The 18,834-nt window shown below is 49.5% G+C and overlaps 1 long non-coding RNA gene across 1 annotated transcript; it reads left to right on the top strand.

The window, feature by feature from the left end:
* Positions 1–14,807: 14,807 nt before the first annotated feature.
* LOC148218845 (uncharacterized) lies at positions 14,808–17,107 on the top strand. The gene is made up of 3 exons (XR_015800072.1): positions 14,808–14,902; positions 15,930–16,047; positions 16,986–17,107. It is a non-coding gene; the product is annotated as an uncharacterized LOC148218845 (long non-coding RNA).
* Positions 17,108–18,834: the final 1,727 nt, after the last annotated feature.

The raw sequence follows: 18,834 nt of genomic DNA, 5'->3' as shown, positions 1-18,834 counted from the left end.
CAGCACACAGTCATGAGCATCCACCTTGGCCAGGCCAGGAAACCATTGTTCGGAGTCAGTCTGGGTGGGGTCCTCGAGGTCTCCTTGCGACGGTCGGGAGGCAAAATCGAGGAGAACTTTGGACCGACCCTTACACTGGGTCCACACTGAGGGCTAGCGGGAACAACTGGGCATGACGGGTGTGTACTGGAGGTAGCTGGGATATATTGGGAATGAGTGAGATCATCCTGGAGGCAACTGGAACCATACTGGGGTCTCTGGGATGAGTGGGAATGAGCATGCTGTGGGCAGCTGGAATATACTAGGAGTGTCTGGAAGAATACTGGAGGGGACAACACTGGGTACAACTGGGGTCATGTTGGGGGCCACTGGGAGCAACTGGGAGTTACTGTGTCTCTACTGGGGGCCACTGAGATCATACTGGCCATAACTGGGACTAAACTAGGAGCAGCTGGGTGCAACTGGGATGACACTGAGGGGAACTGGGACCATACTGGGAGTGATCAGAAGCATGCTGAGTGCAGTTTGGACCATGATGGGGGCAACTGGGATTTAGTGGGAGCAATTGGAACTTCACTGAGGGTGACTTGGAGTGGCTGTGGGCAACTGGAATCGTGCTGGAGGCAACTGGGAGGAAGTGGGAGTGACAGGGAGCATGCTGGGGTCAACTGGGACATACTGAGAGAGACTGGGAGTCACTGGGATCATACTGGGAGTGAGTGGAACCATGGCAATGGCCTGGGCTGGGAGATGCAGGGCCTCAGGGTGTGCAGGGAATGCTGTAACCCTGTGGGGCCTGATGGAACAAAGGGGACATTGTGATACTGTGGGGCGTCATGGAATCATGGACACCACTGTGACATTGCTGGGCCTGATGGAACCAAGGGGACTGTTCTGACACTGTGTGGCTCCATGGAATGTAGGGATCATTGTGACACTGAGACCTCATCAAACCAAGGGTCCATTGTGACACCGTGGGGCCTCATGGAACCGTGGAGACCATTACAGTGTTTTTGGGTGTCATGGAACCAAAGAGACCATTGTGACACTGAGGGGACTCATGGAATCATGGAGACCATTGTGACACTATGAGGCCCTGTGGAATAATCAAAGCACTGTGACACAGTGAGGTCTCATGGAACCATGGAGAGAACATTGTGACCCTGATGGTCCCCACAGAACCAGGAGGACCATTGTGGTACTGTGGGGCCTCATGAAACCAAGAAGCCTTTGTGACACTGCGGCTGCAGAGAACTAAAGGTCCATTGTGACATTGAGGAGCTCATGTAATCAGTGGTCCATTGTAACACTGTGGAGCCAAAGGAGGCCATTGTGACACTGCAGTGCTGGATGGAACCAAAGCTCCAGGGTGACACAGAGGGGCCTCCTGTAATCAAAGGTCCATTGGGACACTGTGGAGCCAAGGGAGCATTTGCATTGTGACACCACAAAGCAAAGCCTCGTGGTCCAAAGGTTCATTGTGACTTTGAGGGCCTCATGGAACAGAGGAGTTACATGATACTGTGGGGCCTGTGGAACCACAGAGACCATTGTGACATTGCTGGACCTCATGGAATCGTTGGGACCATTGTGACACTGCAGGGCCCATAGAACCAAGGTGCCAGTGCTGCTCCTCAGGGACTCATGGAATGAAGGAAACATGTTTGAAACCGTGATGCACCTTGGGACCAAGAGGCCATTGTGACACTGTGGAACCAAGGAGAGCATTGCTGCATTGAGAGACCTCATGGAACCAAGGATCCATTGTGACACTGCAGGGCACTGGGGGACCAAGGTGTCATTGTGACACTGTGAGGCCCAAGGATCCAAGGGACTTTGTGACACCAAGGGGTCCCATGTAACCAAAGGGACATTGTGACACTGGAAAGCCTCATGGAATCATGAAGACCACTGTGACACTCCAGGACCTCATGGAACCGTAGTGGTACCAAGTTAGCTGAGAGTCTTGATCTGTTGGATGGTAGGAGGGCTCTGCTCAAGGACCTGGATAGACTGGATCCAGGGCCTAAATCCAACAAGATGAGGTTTAACAAGACCAAGTGCTGGGTCACTTATGCACTTTGGCCACAACAACCTCTGCAGTGCTCCAGGCAGGGGACAGAGTGGCTGGACAGCAGCCAGGCAGAAAGGGACCTGGGGGCACTGATGGACAGCAGGCTGGACATGAGGCAGCAGTGTGCCCAGGTGGCCAAGAAGGCCAATGGCACCTGGCCTGGATCAGGAATGGTGTGGCCAGCAGGAGCCGGGCAGTGATTCTTTCCCTGTGCTCAGTACTGGTGGGGCTGCACCTCGAGTGCTGTGTCTAATTCCTGGCCTAGCAAATTTCGGAAGGATATGGAGGGGCTGGAGCGTGTTCAGAGAAGAGCAATAAAGCTGGTGAGGGGTCTGGAACACAAGTCCTGTGAGGAATGGCTGAGGGAGCTGGGAATGTGTATCCTAGAGAAGAGGAGGCTCAGGAGAGACAAGGTGGTGTCAGGGCACAGGTTGGACTTGATCATCTCCAAGTTCTTTTCCAGCCCTGTTGACTCTGTGATTCTGAAACCAACCCTGGAGCAGTTGCAGGATGAGTCCTGAGCCTCCTCTTCACAAGGTCCAGCAGCCCAGGTCCCTCAGCTTCTCCACACAGGCCCCAAAGCCCATCCTGTCAGTCCTGCAGAGCCTCTCCAGCCCCTCCTCATTGCCCAGAACAGGGAGCCCCACACCCAGACACAGCAGCCCAGATGTGCCCCACTGGACTGTGGTGCCTCTGGCAAGGGAGCAGCACGAGGCACTGCAGGACCCTGCAGACAATTCCTGAAGCACTTGGAGGATGATCTTGCTCCCCAAGGGATGTTCCCTCGGTGCCAACTCAGGAACTGAAATGGGGAGTGGATTCAGAGATGAAAGGGTAAACAGGGATGGGCTGTATGCCTGAGAGGGAACGAGGGTGAGTAATTGGGAGAAATCAGGTGCAGGAAAGTTGAAAGAAAGCAAAGGTGAAGCCAAGGAAATGCTCAGGGCGGTTTGGGGGTGGCTGCCATGCAGCCCTGGCTCTGACATCTGCAGTGGGACAGGAAACTCACAGCTCATGGGAACAAACTTCCTGGCTGACTTCAGAGGCCACAACAAACCTGAGTGGTTTCCCTGACGTCCCCCAGCCCTTGCTGGCCCCGGGGGCTGATGGCATTTGTGCTCACTCAGCTCCATGTCCCCACAGCAGCACCATGGGGGTGCTGAGCCTGCTGTGTGCAATGCAAACAGGGGCTCCTGAGCCAGTGCTGCCGTGTGTGTGCCTGCAAGGATGCGGCTCCTGTGTGAGCTGGGGGAGAGGCCAGGGCTGCAGAGGGGGGATGTTGTTGGCAGGTGCATGAGGACGCTCTGGGACGCTGCCCTGGGGTGTCCAGCGCAGTGGGGATGGATCAGCCCCTGCTCTGCTGCTCCTTGCCAGGGTGTCCCCCTTGCAGGGACCTTGCAGAGCACCAGCCATGCTGTTTGCCACCAGCCTGCCCACGGCCAGCCTGGGGCTGCTCCCGGGGCTTTTCTGTGCTCAGCATTGGGCTGGCCAAGTGTTGTGGAGAGAGCCTGGCCAAGGAGCCTGGAGCCCCCAGGCCCTGGCCTGAGGCGTCAGCGCTGCCCCAGCAGTGCCCATGGCCTGTCCCTGCTGCAGCCCCGGCACTGCCACCCCCAGGGCTGTGCCCGGCCCCGAGAGCACTCAGGCCCTGCAGCAACACGAGGGCCAGGAGGGCAGCGGGGCAGTGGCACGGGAGCAGCACTGGCAACACCAAGTGCTGCTGCTGCTGCTGCTGGGCACAGCTGCTGTGCCAGCACTGATCTGCCCCAGCTCTGCACACAGACGTTGGAGCTGCAGCTCCAGAGAAGGGAACAAAAGGGGCATTTCTGGAGAAATCTTTGCTGGGAGAATCTTTACTTTATTTTATTTAAAGTTACCAAGAGCGCAGCCCCTCATTGGCACAGTGTCTGGGTCACAGAAAAGATGGAGAAAATCAAAAGGAAATACAGCACAAATAATGACATTTCTTTGTGGACAATATTGAAAAGCTAAAACAAAGGAAAGGAAAGAACAAACCAACAAGCAAACCAACAAGAAGAATCAAAGGTGACTTTTATTACAAGTGATTTTCAGAAATTGGCCAGCAGTTTACTCTTTCTGAAACCATCTAGTGTTCAGTCTCCACACTGCAGCCTTGAGCTCCTTGTTCCTCAGGCTGTAGATGAGAGGGTTCAGGGCTGGAGGCACCACTGAGTACAGAACTGACAGCGCCAGATCCAGGGATGGGGAGGAGATGGAGGGGGGCTTCATGTGAGAAAACACAGCAGTGCTTACAAACAGGGAGAGCACAGCCAGGTGAGGGAGGCAGGTGGAAAAGGCTTTGTGCCTTTGTGCTGAGGGGATCCTCAGCACAGCCCTGAAGATCTGCACATAGGAGAAAACAATGAACACAAAACAGGCAAGGGCTAAACAGGCACTAACCACAAGAAGCCCAAGTTCGCTGAGGTAGGAGTGTGAGCAGGAGAGCTTGAGGATCTGGGGGATTTCACAGAAGAACTGACCCAGGGCATTGCCATGGCACAGGGGCAGGGAAAATGTATTGGCTGTGTGCAGCAGAGCATTGAGAAAGGCACTGGCCCAGGCAGCTGCTGCCATGTGGGCACAAGCTCTGCTGCCCAGGAGGGTCCCGTAGTGCAGGGGTTTGCAGATGGACACGTAGCGGTCGTAGCACATGATGGTCAGGAGATAATACTCTGCTGTGATGAAGAACATAAAGAAAAAGAGCTGAGCAGCACATCCTGAGTAGGAGATGTGTCTGGTGTCCCAGTGGGAATTGTGCATGGCTTTGGGGACAGTGGTGCAGATGGAGCCCAGGTCAGTGAGGGCCAGGTTGAGCAGGAAGAAGAACATGGGGGTGTGCAGGTGGTGGCCACAGGCTACGGCGCTGATGATGAGGCCGTTGGCCAGGAGGGCAGCCAGGGAGATGGCCAGGAAGAGGCAGAAGTGCAGGAGCTGCAGCTGCCGCGTGTCTGCCAATGGCAGCAGGAGGAAGTGGCTGATGGAGCTGTTGTTGGACATTTGGTTTCTCTGGACATGGGGACCTGTTCATGGAGAAAATGTTATTGAGGAGTTAGAGGAGATAGCTGTACCAAAATCAAAGCCATATCCCATACACCCTCCCCTGGAACACACACAGATACACTTTGGTGATTCAGAGTTCTGAGGTTTTGTATTTTAAACTCCCCCCACGTCTCTCCTGGTATTCTTGGATATCAGAAACCCTCAGCATTTTTGCTGCCCTCTGGTAGAACAGAATGAGTTCCCTGAGGCAAGATGATCAGTGGAGACTGAGGGAAAATAATCTGTCATTTCATTCTGTTCAGAGTTTCTTTGGGCTTTCATATTTCTGAAATGGAGGATGTTCACACTGCCCTGTTTTGCTTAAAGATCAGCAGATATTGCTGAGAGCAATGTATCCACCTCAGCCCAGCACCATTTTTGTATCAAAGGACTCACATTGCTCATTTCACCACCCTAACAGAATTTTCACTGTCAGAACACTTCTGCCTTTCCCCGTGGGTTTTCAGATAACACAAAGATGCTCTATGACAGCTTTGCATCCTGGATTGAAGCTCCCAGCTTGGGCTGAAATCTCAGAGACACTTCCAAGTGTCCCAATGATGGCATTGGAGTAAGGCAGATCCAGCTCCTTCCCTGGCTGCACTGACAGCATTGCCCACAGCCGGGCACTGGGGACAGCATCACCCTGAGCCAGCTGTGCCCCCTCCCAGAGCCCCCAGTGCCGGGCAGCTGCTCCCAGCCCTGTGCTCCGCAGAGGGAACTGGGCCCGGGGCTGCAGAGCTGCCCCACGGCTCTGCTGCAGCTCTGCCTGCACAGGAGGGGCTCCACACCTTGGACCCCCGGCCCTGAGGGCAGAGGCTTGGCTGGGGGACAGGAGGGAGGGGGCTTGTTCAGAGGGAGGGGCTGCACTGCAGGGGATCCTATGGAGATCTCTGAACTCTCCGTGCCACAACATTTCTGGGTTTGTTTTCTCTCATTGCCTGATACACTTTCTGTGTCCTGGGGATTTTTCTCCTGCAGGTGTTTCCCTGTGCCTAATCTCTCCCTTCCAGCATGTGAGGTTTAGGAAAACCTCCGGGTGCCTCTTGTGCACCCACACTGTCAGGCTTATTCTCCTTTTGTGTAAAAAGCAAGGCAGCTAATACTTTCTGTAAAATTATTTATTGTAGAAGCACATTAGTCTCAAAAGCAAAAACAAAGTAAAGCAAAGCAATGGCAAAACTGCAGTGGCAAAATGCAATGGCAAAATGCACATGGCATAAAGCCATGGCAAAGAGCACCAGCTCTCCCTGATGCATTTTCTTTTATAGAAACTTTCCAAGTAGTTAAGACATAAACTCGGACTACTACTTTTTAACTTATTAGAATTCTAGTTTCTTCGCACACCAGACTATGTATAGACTACGTTCATGGCCTATCTTGTTCTAACTAAAAAATGTAAGCAATATTCTTCTGAAGCCCGGTTCTTGGAGCCTCGAAGGAAACACTAGTATGTTTTTCAACCTTCACTAGAACATGTACTACTTCTCCGGCCTTTAAGACCTTTTACTCACTAAAACCACTTAAAACTTATTCCATTTACTTATTTATTCACTCCAACTATTCACTTATTCCATTCAAAGACTTTAATTCAATCCCCGAACTCTGATTTCTCTCTGAAGAAATCAGAGAGACTCGTGACTTATTGACTCCAACATCAGCACTCACAGACCCCAGATTTGTGCACTCTCCTTGGCCCTACAGAACCCTGCCTGTTTGCAGGACACTAGCTGGGAGCAGGTTCTGTTTGCAGCTTAGAGAAAGGACAGGTCAGACTGAGCCTGATAGGTCCAGCAAAGGGGATGCTGGTGCTGTGCATGAGCAGAGAGGCTGGGAGCACATCATGAATCTCCTGTGAACCTATTGATCACTAAATATAACAATGTTTGAGGCATTTGTCAAAATTTAGAATACCTTTAATATTTATACCCCGTCTCCCTGCCATTCTCCAATAGTAGGAAACTGAATACAGAGTCTTAGGAAATTTCCTCATTTTTATCAAAATACTTGTTTTGGAAATATTCCATGATTTATCAGAAGCACTCAACATGTCAGAACTTCATGAGAATTTCACCTCCCCTACACCAGAAATACTCAGAGAGTTGTACTCACAGAGTCTGCAGGCATTGGGATGTTGCAGCTTTAGGAGATCACTGCAGGAACTGCAGCTGCATTGTCCTGCAGCCAGAGGCTTCCTGTGTCAAGGGCTGGGAGTGATTCTGCCCCAGGCACTTCTGAGCATCTTCCCAGCCCTGACTGATTGAAGCTCTCTGTGCCTCTGTGCTGTGCCCCGGGGTGGCTGCAGGCAGTGCCCCAGCTCTGCTGGTCTGGGAGAGGAGCTGCTCATCAAGAGAAATGTCTTTTTCAAGTTCTTCTTGGTTGCCAGGAGCTACCTCTGTGCCAGGAGCCCAGTCCAGCTCATCAGCACAGAGACAGCACAAAGACTTTAATGACCCTCTCAGGGCTTTGTGCTTGTTTGCATCAGACTCAGTCCCTGAGAGAGTGTTCAAAAAACTTCTGAAGAACTCCAAGTTAGATTCAAACTCCAAACTTTCTTGACGTTTTAATGGGTCCCAATGAGGGACACAACTGAGAAAGCGTCCCCAGGTTCCAGTTAGAGCAGAACAATGGAGGCACTGATGACAGGTGGGGACAAACAAGGGAAAGGTGTCTCTGATGCTGAGCACACCTGGATGTGTTTCAGGAATGCCAAGGGCCAAGGGGTGAGCCCCAGCCCCTGGCAAGGCAGATCCTGTCCCTCCCTCATTGCTCAGGGCTCTTCCCGGGCCACTGGGCTCTGGCCATGTGCAATGCCAAGGGCAGCACCATGGGGCGGCCCCTGCCAGGCTGCTGAGCAGGGACAAGGAGGCAATGAGGCCCCAGCACAGCAAGGCTCACTTGTCCCCTGCTGGCCTCAGGCCCAGGGCCAGCCTGCATGGCCCAAGTGCTGCAGGAGTTGGCTCTGTCAGGGCCTTTCAGCTGCTGCCCATCCCTGTGGCCTCTGCAGCCCAGGCTGTCCTACGGTGTCCATGCCCTGCGCCTCTGTCCCTGCAGGCTGTCGTCATCCCCCGGCTGCCCCACCTCGCTGGCCCCTTCCTTTGCTGACAGCTCTGCCTCCTGCCTGCCTCTGCCTGCACACACAAAGCCTTGGGCTTGACACCAAAATATTTCATTCATATTTTACTGTGCCTATGTTCCTGTGAACTTCATGTGCCTATGAACTTTCAGGAGAAAAACAAGGCATTGTGGGGCTGCTTTCCCAGATTGGACAGTTGGAAGAAATGAAGAAGACATCTGGCTCAAGGCTGCAGTGATAGAAAAATCACGGACTATAACTGGGAAATAGGCATGACTTCTATGGAAATGGGTAAATTGTAATGCACATGTAGTGACTGAAGATAAGCCACACGCTTTTAGAATCACATGTCTGCATAAGGTTAGGTGTTATGCTTTGCTGGGCCTCAGGCCTGTATAAATTATACCCTTTTTAACACCAGATTAGTTTCAAAGAGTCTTATTCTTATATATCGGAGATTTGATAACATCGTGGCCTCAGGGACCCAAGGATTCAACTGTGACACTGTGGAACCTCATGGCACATGGGCTCCATTGTGACACAGCAGAATCCCATGGAACCAAGGGGCCATTTTAACCCTGTGGGGCTGCTTGAAACCAAAATTCATTTGGACACAGCAGGGCCGGATGGCACTGATGGTCCATTGTGATAGTGCAGATCCATGGAGACCATTGTGACACTACAGAAACACCTGGAACCAAAAGGTCATTGTGACAGAGAAAGGTCTCATGGAACCAAGGGGCCATTGTGACACAGCAGGGCCTGACAGAACCAAGGAGTCCATTGTGACACTGTGGAGCCTCATGGAACAAAGGGTCTGTTGTTACACTGGGGGCCCTGTGGAAGCATGGGGACCATTCTGATACTGTGGTGCTCCATGAAACAAAGGGGCCGTTGTGACAGTGCCACCCCTATGGAACCAAGGGCCCAATTGTGTCACAGTGGGGCTTTATGGAACCAAAGGTCCATTATGACACTGCGGGGCCTTGCTTAACCAAGGGGCCATTTTAGCACAGCAGGGCCTCATGGAATCAAGGGGACCACAGTGTCAGTGTGGGGCTCCATGGGATGAAGGGTCCATTCTGACACCATGGAACCAAGGAGATCATTATTTACACTACTGGGCATCATAGAACCAAGGAGGCCATCTTGAAGCAGTGAGGCCTCATGGAACCATGGAGACCATGATGACACTTTGAGGCCTCATCTAACCTAAAGACCATTGTGGCACTGCAGGGACTCATGGAACCAAGGGCACAAGAGTGACACTGTGAGGCTCCAAAGGACCAAGGGGGCATTCTGACACTGCAGAAACAAGGGTCCATTGTGACACAGCAGGACCTCATGAAAGCATGGAGGCTATTTTAAAAGTTTGAGGCATTTTTAAACTAAAGGGCCATTGTGACACTTCAGAGCCCTGTGAAACCAAGGGGACCCTAGTGGAACCAATGGTCTGTTGTTACATTGCAGAGCCTTATGGAATCATAATCTGTGACACAACAGATCTTATTGAACAAAGGGGCCATTTGTGACACTTTGCAGCCCCAAGGAACCGAGGAGTCCATTCTGACACTACAGTGGCTTGCCAGGCCAAGGGGCAATTGTGGCACTGTGTGGCACGGTTACGAGGGGCAATTGTGGGGGTTTAGATAAGTCCCTGCCCTTTGCCCAGGCCTCTGGCAGAAGGCAGTGTCTTTATTGAGGTGGTCAGCACCCAAAAACTCACTCATTTGCAATATCTTTAATAAAGGCTGATTCAGTCTATTATAGAATGAATTCTTTATTTAATAGACAGAAAACTAACAGACATAAGACTTAAACTAATACTACACAGAAATAAGGACATAAAGAGACTTCTACCAGGTATATACAGCACAAGGTTAAAGGTACCTCTTAATATTACAGCTAGCAAAGATATATTATAACTTAGGATTCATTGTATCTTACCATCCAATTGTTGGTGAAGTCTCAAATAGAGATCCTTTCCCTCAATCCCCAGTGAAGTACCCGTGGAATCTGTGTGCAAACTACAAGAAGAAGCCCTTTACAACTTCAGGGTGTGCATGTGGTGGCTTCTGCTTCTGTGATAATTCATATGTCTTTTAGTTTGTATAACAGTGTCTCTCAGTCAAGAATATTTCTTTTCTCTCTTCCCACATCTGCTCCCCAGACTAAGATGTTGATTCTGAGCTGAGGCCTGAGCCCTTTTGGCCCCAGAGATGATCCCTTGCTGGGTCTCTCAGCCCGGGTTATCTCTTTATGCACTGACTGTCTGTGGTAGGGGTGGGTGGACGTCCTGCCACAGGCACCCCTGAACCAAGGAGACCCTTGTGACACTGCAGGGCCCATGGAGCTAAGGGTTCATGTGACAGTGCAGGACCCCATAGAATCACTTTCTATATGCTTTTACTGTAATCATTATATGTAAAGCTTCTATCCCTCAGCTAAGCTCTTAACCATTTGGTATTTGCTTCAAAGCATGGAGAGAAAGCTCAGATTTGCACAAGGCTGCTCTGAGTCCTGGGAGTTGGATGGGGGAAATGGTGGGGTAGGGGCAAGGACAAAGTGTGATTGATTGTCAGCCATGAAGGGTCTTGATTTCATATCTGTTCAGACTGCATTAGGAGGTGCTGGGGATCAATATAGCTGGAGATTGTTGATATAAATCCATAAACTGGAAAAGAATAAATGGTAAAAAAGATATTCACTCTTTTTGTTTTTAAATAAAATATGTTTTGAATGGAGTGGAAGTCCTGCTTTATGCTCAGGTTTCTAGTAACTCTGTTTCAGGTGACCTGCACCCCAAATTGCTCTTGTTCTCATTCTTTAGAATGGCTGATGAGGCCTATTATAAAATGAATTATTTACTGAATAGACTCAAGATTAACAGACAAGAGACTTTAAATGGACTACTTACTGCACAGGATAAATAAAAGAAGTACAGGTAGATACAAACACAGTGCACAATAAAATTCCCTACATTACAGCTAGTGAAGAAATAGCAGAGATCAGGAGTCAATGGAACTTACCACCAAACTGATGAGGGAGTACACATGGAGCCCTTTCACTCAGCTTCCAGAAAAGGAACCACAAAGATGCATCCAGACCTGGGGGAGAAGCCCTACCCGTTTGCAGGGACTATGCAGAAGATTTCTGCTTGGTGAAAGTTTTGTGTGGCTTTTATAGTTTGTAAAGTGAAGTGTGTGTCACTCAGAAATTCAAGGCTCATCTCCCTTCAGGCTGCTCTAAAGGCCAGATGTTCATGGCCAGCTGGGAATTCCACCTCCCTGGCACCAGAGAGAACTCAGGACAGGACAGATGTCCAGCCTGGGTTATCTCAGCAATTCCTGAGAGGGGGAAGATGCCCTGAGTGATGGCCCAGCTGATGGACAGAACAGATGAGCTCTGCTGGGCCATAGGGGAAGTCCTGCTGCAGGAACCTCATGGATCCAAGGGTCTGTTGTGACATTGTGATGGCTCCTGGAACCAAGGAGACCATGGTGACACCAATGAACCTCATGGAACCAAGGGTTTACTGTGACACTTTGGAACTCCAGAGATCATTATTGAGTACAGAACCTCAAGAAATCAAAAGTCCATTGTGACAGATCAAGGCCTCATGGAACCAAAAAGAGCATTGTGACACCGTGGGGACCCATGGACCCAAATCTCCACTGTGACAGTGCAGAACCTCATGGAACCAAGGGACCTTGGTGACACTGCAAGGCCTCAGGGAACCAAGGAGTCCTAAGATCTCAAACATTCCTTGCAGGGTTCTGCCTTGGATGAAGTGGAACATCCTGGGTGGCACCTTAAGCTTTGCACACTCCTGAGGAGTGTGACTGTTTTCAAAGGGGAAAGTTTGGAGTTTTAGATTGCTTCAAAAATAGAAAAAAGGAAAAACTCCTGTTTACCTGATTGCAGTCAGTTCTCCAAGCAAATCAGGTGCCAGGTGAGTGAGGACAGACAGGATGGGGTTGGGGAATGTGGAGCAAGGTTGTCCACACTGGGTCAGGCCTCAAGGCACAGCTTCTGTGAGCAGGCCAGACCTCCTGAGGAAACTCTGGATGAATATCAACCACAAAATGCTTCCATAAAGAGAATAGAAATAAAACAGACTCTTTAAAATAGGAATGTGTATTTCTAAGAATCTCTTTGAATTATTTTTCCATAATTGCAGTAGAATGAACTTCACCAGACCAGAGGGAAATCAAGGCAGAGCCATGGTTTGTCAGGACTTGTTTGATCCAAAGGAGCCCCGTGGTGCAATTGGTGCTGAGCCCTTGAACCTCAGGGCCTGAGAGGAGATTGCACAAAACTTTCCAGGAGTCCAAGGCAGAAGAAAAACCAAAAGTGTCTCAAAGCATTAATGGGTCTCACTGAGGTCCATCCCCAACACAGGCTCCTCATGGACTCCTTGGAGGAGAGAACTGGATGCCAGGATTACCCAAAAACCTCTCAGAGAGTTAGAGAAGAAAGAAAAATCCAAAGAACCTTTGCAACCTTGAGTATCACAAAATATTAATGAGCCCCACTGAGTGTCAATACAAAGCTCTCAAGGGACTCATGAAAGTAGATAATTGGAGCCATGATTGCATAAACTACTAAAAGAGTTGGTGCCAAAAGGGAAACTCAGAGTACCTTAAAAAAACTGAGTACCTTGAAGCATTAATAAGCCCCACTGAGTGTTGTTACTGACAAAGGCTCTCAAGGGACTAATTAAAGCAGATAATTGGAGGCCATGATTGCACAAAGCTCTCACAGACTCCAAGGAAAAAGCAAAACCCAAAGTCCTCTGAAAAACCTGCAGTCCCTGGGAGCATGAAGGAGCCCCCAGGGCCATTCCTGACCAAGGCTCCCCAGGGACTTGTCCCAGCACATCCCTGAGGCCACTGGGATGTGGGGGGATGCTGAGGGCAGGACAAGGGGTGACAGTGGCCAGCCTTGCTGGGGCTGTGCCAGGAGGCCCCAGTGGCTCAGGACAAGGTGTCTCCTCCCAGCCCTTGGTGGCACAGACCCTGCTGTGCTCCAGGGCACCAAGACTTGGCTTCTCTTTGTCTCCACTTTTCATCAATCTCTCCAGTTGTCTGCTCTAACTGGAACCTGGGGACACTTTCTCAGTTGTGTCCCTCGGTTGGAACCATTAAAACTTTAGGAAACTTTGGAGTTCAGTTCTGACTGAACTCTTGAGAGGTTTCCTAACAAACCATGGCTCTGCCTTGATTTCCCTCTGGTCTAATGCAGCTCATTAGGAAGTTTTCCTTCTGCAGTTATGGAGAAATATTTTAAAGAGACTCTTAGAAATACACATTGCTACTTTAAAGAGCGCATTTTATTAGTGTTCTCTTTAGAGCAGAGGTGATTGCAGCATTCTTTGGTTGATATTGATCCAGGGTCTCTCCTCAGGAGGTCTGGCCTGCTCACAGAAGCTGTGGCTTGAGGGCTGACCCAGTGTGGACAACCTTGCTGCACATTCCCCAACCCTATCCTGTCTGTCCTCACTCACCTGGGACCTGCTTTGCTTGGAAGACTGCCTGGACTCAGGCAAAGGGGAGATTTGTTTTGTTTTGTTTTTTCTCAAAACAAGCTAAAACTCCTATTTTTCCCCATTGAATACAGACACACTCCTCAGGTGTGTGCAAAGCCCAAGGTGCCACCAAGGTGGTTCCGCTCTCGGGATCGATTCTTTAGGAGCGGTGTCTGCACTCGGCGCCATCTTTCCTTTCTGCCTCTAACTCCCGTCATGCCCCGCGGCCCCATAGAGCCCCATTGGAGCCGGGACTACAACACCCATCATGCCCTGCGCCCAACAGACACCCCCCCCCCCTTCCCCCCCCCCGGTATCCGCTCCCCATCTGTCCCATACGTGCCCCCGGACCCTGGAGGATCCGTAATTGCCCCCTCAGGGCTCATTCGAGACCCCCCAAAAACGTCCCCAGATCCCCTGAATGCTCTCCTTACAGCTATTTCTGGGAATTCATCTCCTGCCATTCCCCGCGAGCTCGCAGGACCTCATAATCCCGTCCCGCGCCGAAAACTCCTGTCCTGACCCGCGCCCTAAAGAGCCCGGTTAGAGCTCCGCAGGCTCTCCCCAAGTTCTCTTGACCCGTATATGTTCCCCGCTGAGGACCTGAAGCCGCCACTCAGAGGGAAAACTGTCCCCTAAATGCCTTCCTAGACCCCCAAACTCTCCGTAAGAACAACTTCCGGGACTACAGCTCCCATCATGCTCCGCTGTCCCGGCAAAACGCCATTCTAACCATGACTTCAACCCCCCTAATGCCTTGCACTCCACTGAGAGACACTGCGGCTGCGCCTACAACTCCCGTGATGCTCCACGGCTCCATTAAACCTTACTATACCTGCGCCTACAACTCCCATCACCCCCCGCGCCCCGGAGAGCCCCGTTAGAGCCCCCGAGTGCCCGTCCGGACCCCGAATGGCCCCAGATTCCCCTCCCTGACCGCCAAGGGCCTCCCTGAAACAGCCAGGTAACATCCGAAGCCCAGACTTTCCCTCAGCATCTCTAAGGTCTCTGTTAGTGCCCACTTGACGCTCCCAAGTGTCCTCCCGTCCTCCACTTCCTTCTAAATTCTTTCCCCAGACCCAAAATTGCCGCAAATGTGCCCCAGAAATGTCTCCCTGGACCCGAAGTGACCTCCTGGACCCTGTCTGAGAAAAAGATGATAATAAAGGTGACCAAATGACTGCAAATATTACAAATTGTCAAATATTACAAATTATCATAAAGAGGGAGAAATAAATAACCAGGAGAGATTATTTAATTAATGAAGGGAATTGTGTTACTTAGAACCATTGGTCAGTAATTTTTTTAGTTACTAATAATGTAAAGAGTTTTATTATAAATATAAAAATGTGTGTATAAAAATATAGAATAGTACTATTATAAATAAGAAAAATATAATTATATTTTAATATTTAAGAACATTTTTAATTGAAAAAGAAATTTAATTTTGTTTTCTATTTTGGGTTGTCAGTCAAAGGCGGGTGATATCATGACACAGTTATGATGGGGGTGAGGAGCAGGTTGTCCAAACAGGGCCAGCCAGCAAGGGGCTCATTCTTCTCTGTGCCCAGAGCTCCTAAGGAGACATTCAGCACCAAGATCACTCTGGAAATGCTTCTCTCTGTCATGAATGTCGTTCTATTTGTACAATTTATCAGAAAACAAGGTTAAATTTTGCTGCAATTTTTTTAATAGCAACAGTTGTATATAAATGAATACTATCAAAATATATTGGATACGTATATCTAAATATATACAAAATTTGGCAGTGAGTAATTTAGTATAATTGAGGTTCCTATAAAGCATAAGCAAAAACAACCGAGGCTACGGGGAGGGGCTCGCCCTTCCTCACGTACTGAACAATCAAGCCAAAAATCCCACTTATATACTATATGCTAATACATATTAATACAGAAGTTTCTAAAAAACTCCTCCTAGTTTCTATTCCTAAAATCAACATCACTATGTGTATGGGACATGCTCTACTAATGGGTTAGGGGGTCTCTCATCCTTTTGAGGGTCTTATTTCTGATGAAGGCTCATCATCTTCATCAATGACCGAGGTGTGACCTGCAGGTAGCACAGGTGCCCTGTGTAACTGAGCAGATGTTTTCCATAATAAGGCTCTGATTAAATCCCATGCCTGGAATCATCCCATTTTGGCCCATTCCAAGGTCGAGTCTTTCTATTTCTAGATGCTGCTCATCAGACCTACGTCCTTCTACTACTCCCTTCCAACATCTGGAGGATTCCATCTGCTTTGTCTCACTCATTTCCTTTTTTTTGGCTTTGTAACAATTATTTTCTATTGATGTGAGTACAATTTTGCTAATATAGTTACAATTTAGTTAGCAGGAATCACATTTATCACATACATACATATCTCTGAGACTTTCCTGTCAAATTATTATCCATCCCAACACCAGCACATCCCAAGTCCAGCAATTTGCATGCACAGAAAGCCAAAACTCGGCAATTCCCCGGTTCCAGCACCAGCACTGCTCAGATCTGGTGATTTGTGGGTGCCAGCACTGCAGATCCAGCAGATTGTTGACGCTGGCAGTGCCCAGGTCTGGCGTTTGCCAGCATCGGTGCCGCCCAGAGCCGTCAGTTTCCTGCTGCTGGGGCACTCGGGGGTTGTGGCTGAGCAGGAAAGGTGAGCCTGTGCCGGGAGCTTTTCTTGGCTGGAGCAAAGGCTGGGCACGCAGAGACCTTCCTGGCACTGTGCCCTGGGCCAGCAGGGATTGTGCTGCTGGAGCCCACCCTCAATTTCTTCTGTCAGGCAGCTTTAGGACATGGAGGAGCCAGAGCAGAGCCTCAGCTTTCTGGATTCATCCAGAAGAATCCTGTGTGTGCAGCAGCCTGGGAACAGGGTTTCCATGCCAGGGTGGGCAATTCAGAGCCCTTTTCTCCCCCATGGGCTGAGGGTGTGGCACTTGTCATTTGCAAGGGCCCTGCAGGTGCCAATGGGGCCGTTTTCAATCTGCTGAGAACAGTCGGAACTGAGAGCCTGTCCTAAACCTGCTTTTCCTGCAAATGTATTCAAGGAATTCTCTTTTTTTGCAGTCTCAGCCCCTGTGTGTGTGCAGGTGTACTGAGTGAAGGATGGAACGGGTCTACTGGGGGGGAGATGTTCTCCTTCTCTAGTGGTTTTTGGTTTTGTTTTTGTTGTTGTTGGATTTGTTTGTTTTCTTGGATGGGTTTGATTATTGAGGTTTATAATATTAAATGTTGTTTTATTTTTTAATCAGCTTCTCCTGGCAGCTGTGGGCAGAGCTCTGTAGCTGTGTGTGACACTTGTGTGTGGCACAGTGAAGGTGTCCAGGGGGGCCTTGCCCGAGCTGTGTGCAGAGGAATCCCCATCAGGCCAGGCTGGGGGTGCTCCGTGGCCGGTGCCTTGCGTTGACTGGAAGCTGCCATGGAGCGTCTCCAGGGATGGAAGGTTGGGGCTGCCAGGGCTGTGGTGTCACAGACAGGGGAACGCTGGGGCTGCCACAGCTGCCGTGTCCCAGAGAGGGGAATGTTGGGGTGCCCTGCTCCTGGCCCGGCCCCAACAGCTCTGCCAGCTCCTCTCAAGGACACAAAGGCTGAGGCAAAGGGTGAGAATTGCGGGAGGGGCTGAGCTGGGAGGGACCCGGTGGGATCATGGAGTCCAGGGCCCTGCCCTGCACAGACAGCCCAACAAGGGGAGGCTGTGCATCCCTGGGAGAGGTGTCCAAAGGCTCCTGGAGCTTTGTCAGCCTCGCAGCTGGGAGCATTTTTTGGGGATCCTGGTCAGTGATGGAGGATCATTCGGTAGGGAGAAGGAAGGAAGGGTGGAAGGAAGGGAGGAAGGGAGGAAGGAAGGAAGGAAGGAAGGAAGGAAGGAAGGAAGGAAGGAAGGAAGGAAGGAAGGAAGGAAGGAAGGAAGGAAGGAAGGGTTATGAATGTTATTCTATTTATCCAATTTATGAAACAACAAGATTAAATTTAGCAGCAAATTTTAGATAGTAATTTTTATACATTTATACACTGAAAGTGTTTGAGATGAATACAATCAAAGTATAGGATACATATATTTCAGGATATGTAAAATTTAAGAGTAAGTGATTTAGTATAATTGAGGTTCATATAAAGCATAAGCAAAACCGACCAGGGGTACAGGGAGGGGCTCGCCCTTCCTCTTGTACCAAAGCATCCAGGCTAACAATCCCACTTATATACTATAGGCTACAGAAGTTTCTAGAAAACTACTCCTAGTTTGTATTTCTAAAATCTACATCACTGTGTTGTTTGGTGCATGCTCTACTAATGGTTAGGGGTCTCTCTTCCTTTTGAGGGTCTTATTTCTGATGAAGGCTCATCCTCTTCATCAGTGTTTGCTGTGTAACCTTGCAGGTAGCACAAGCGCCCTAAGCTTGGGTTATATAACTAAGCATAGGTTCCCACAATAAAATTAAGTTCCATGCCTGGAATCATCTCAATTTTGCCCATTTCAAGGTCGAAACTTTTATTTCTCGATGCTGCCTATCAGACCTACGTCCTTCTACTATTCCCTTCCAACCTCCTTCTTCAACTCCCAACATCTGGAAGATGTCCTTTGCCCTGTCTCACCCATCTCCCCCCTCACTCTGTAACAATTGTCTTCTATTGATCTAAATACAATTTTGATATTATACTTAGAATTTAATTAGCACAAATCACATTAATCACAATTCCCCCTGAGAGGAATGTTAAATTTGTCTTTACAAATGAGTTGTGGATCAGCCTATAGATAAGGCTAACACTGAGAGATAAAAGAAACAATGGGATGGATTCCACTGATTGATGAATGGAAAGAGATATTTGCCTTTACAAACAAACTGTAGGGCTGCTGATAAATGAAATTGGATATCGAAAGATGAAACAAGCAACGGGGGGAAAACTATGAATTCTATAAGAATTAAAAGTTAAAAGGGAGGGTTATACATTAGAGGGGAATTTCAGGTATCAGGCGTTCCGGGATGTCTGTGCCTCTCAAGTACCTCAGCCAATGGGGAAAGAGAGAGGGAAATGCGGCCGGGAAAATAGGATAAAAAGGAGGCTGCATCCTCCAAAAATTGGAGAGATCCCAGGGGAATG

The sequence above is a fragment of the Sturnus vulgaris genome, unplaced genomic scaffold (assembly GCF_052056855.1).
Source record: "Sturnus vulgaris isolate bStuVul1 unplaced genomic scaffold, bStuVul1.hap1 Scaffold_157, whole genome shotgun sequence".
Lineage (NCBI taxonomy): Eukaryota > Metazoa > Chordata > Aves > Passeriformes > Sturnidae > Sturnus > Sturnus vulgaris.
Note: the sequence above shows the minus strand (reverse complement) of the source record. Positions and strands in the feature narration are given on the sequence as shown.